This window comes from Paraphaeosphaeria sporulosa, assembly GCF_001642045.1.
Source record: "Paraphaeosphaeria sporulosa strain AP3s5-JAC2a unplaced genomic scaffold CC84scaffold_17, whole genome shotgun sequence".
Lineage (NCBI taxonomy): Eukaryota > Fungi > Ascomycota > Dothideomycetes > Pleosporales > Didymosphaeriaceae > Paraphaeosphaeria > Paraphaeosphaeria sporulosa.
In genome coordinates, this window is record NW_017253376.1 from 200200 (window position 1) to 202521 (window position 2322).

Here is a 2322-nt window from a genome sequence, read left to right on the forward strand (position 1 = left end):
AAAGATATGGTAAGTTGTGCCTAAGTCGAGGATTACTAAATTATAGAGTGGGTACGTATTTAGATTAGATTATATAGTAGTGTTAAAACTTATACTTATGGTTGTAGTATAGATTTTATAACCATCTAGTCACTTATTGCTTACCTCTATTAATCGGGTCGGCGTTGGTATATAGGACTATTTAATATAAGGTGTTTATATTCGTGATCTACTTTAACCTTAAATTAGCCCTTAAAACGTGCTGTTATGCTTACGTTTAAGCTTAATTAGTTCACTAATAGCTGGTCTTGGTTTCCACCATGTAGGTGCTAGTTCCTTATAAAGGTAATAGTAATCTTTGGCTATATAGCCTTATTTATACGCTAGGCATAGGCCTGTGGTGTTTAAAGGCTCATTATATAATAGCTGAGAGGTCCCGTATAGATATACTCTCTTTCATTTTAAGGGACGTCCCTTAGATGGCGTGTATTTAGTATAAGAGGCGTCCCTATTATTACCCTAAGTGGTTTCACCACTATTAGCGAGAAAGGCTCTATTAGTTATAAAGGCCGCTTTGTGCTTACTCTTTACGCTAGGGTGGTTTACCATTATATGCTCTTGGAACCGTTTTATTATCTCCTTTCTAGTTATACCAGCGGTATATCTACTATAGTCTTAGAAGGCCGTAGCCCATATAGGTGCCACTTTGTTAATAGCTACTAGAAAGTCCTTTATAATCGCATTTAGTTACATTACTTTAGTAACCCTATAGGTCTCCGCTTCTATAGCTGCCTAATTATATTTAGTAAGCTAGGTTTCCTATTAATTAACACTTCTCATTGCTTTTAGAGCTGTGAGATATCTATCTCTAGCATACTCTTGTTTAAATTGCTTATTAACGCTAATAGTGAGCTTAAGACTTATAACCCATTAGTAGAGTGGCTAATTAGGTAGGTAGCATGTGCGCTAGAGGTATTTTGCCACCATTAAATGGATAAATGCGATGATATGCTAAATGCTTATTTACTCCCTCTTATATTCGTGTTAATTACTCTTATACTATTCATGATAGATCTTATAGTACTTAAGGTCCTCCTTAAAGGCCTTCTATCCAGCTGTTAATAGCTTAGACTATCATACTAGTATCTTAATATTAGCTACTAGGGCGTATTTTATAATAACTAGTACTTAGATAGCTACTAGTTACATAATTAGCAGAGTTACTAAATTAGGGTTAATCTTATCTTATAGATTATATATAATATAGCGCGCCTACAGCTGCGTATACTATCCTATAAAGTTATTATAGTTGTGGAGCGTTATCTCTACGCGCTAAGGGGTTAGTTGGGCCGTTATGGTTGATTAGTATATTGGTTAAGGTAGTAAGACTCTTAATTATTAGATTTATATAGTGATTTAATGGATGTTAGTAATCTAGAGATGAGATAAATTAATTAATTATTATCATATACGTATATTCTAACGTGTTGGATTAGTAAGCTGGCCAGATTAGTAAGCTGGCCACCCCACTAAGCCGCGCGTGACGCGTCCATCTACATTAATTTTAAAGCCGTAATAACGCTCTCTACAGCTTATAAAAGAAGGTAGGATTAATCTTACTATTGCCTCCTATTAATCTAATCCTACTTAATCACTTCGCCGCCTTACACTATCCTTTAATGTACCGTAATTAACCCTACAGACGCGCCTCCATGATGTTAAGCTAAAATGCGAGATAGTATTAGTTAATTAAAAGTTATCCCCTAGCGAGGAGTAGTCTCTTATTTAGTGGATCCTAGAGCTTAATTAACGAGGATTTCCACCCAAGATTATCAATGTATAATGGATGGCTGATCATCTACTTACTACGCGTAGCCAGGATCCTCCACCTCCGCCTGTAGGCCAGAAGTAGGCATCACGATTTATTAAGACTTAGCCAGAGCTGCAGACAAAGTGGGATAGGAAGCTATATAGTTAGCGCGCTCTATATAAGGATCCTATTAAGATCTCTACATGGTATACGCACGTAGAGGAGACGCGTAGGACATATAGTATACTAGATAAAGATACCTATAATTTTAATGAGATAGGATTTATAATGGGTGTAGGATCCTCCTTATCTAAGGTAGTAACTAGCGTAGACACTATGGGTAGAGCTGTACACGTATAGCCAGGTAATAGAGGCTAGGTAATAATAATTAAGTGTATCTACGTGTCTAGCTGGTCTATCCTACCCCTTATCATCCTATCTAGTAAGGTCTATTAATCTACCTGGTACAACGACCTACCTATAGGCTAGAAGCTTATAGTCAGCGATAATAGCTGGATGATAGATTAGCTAGG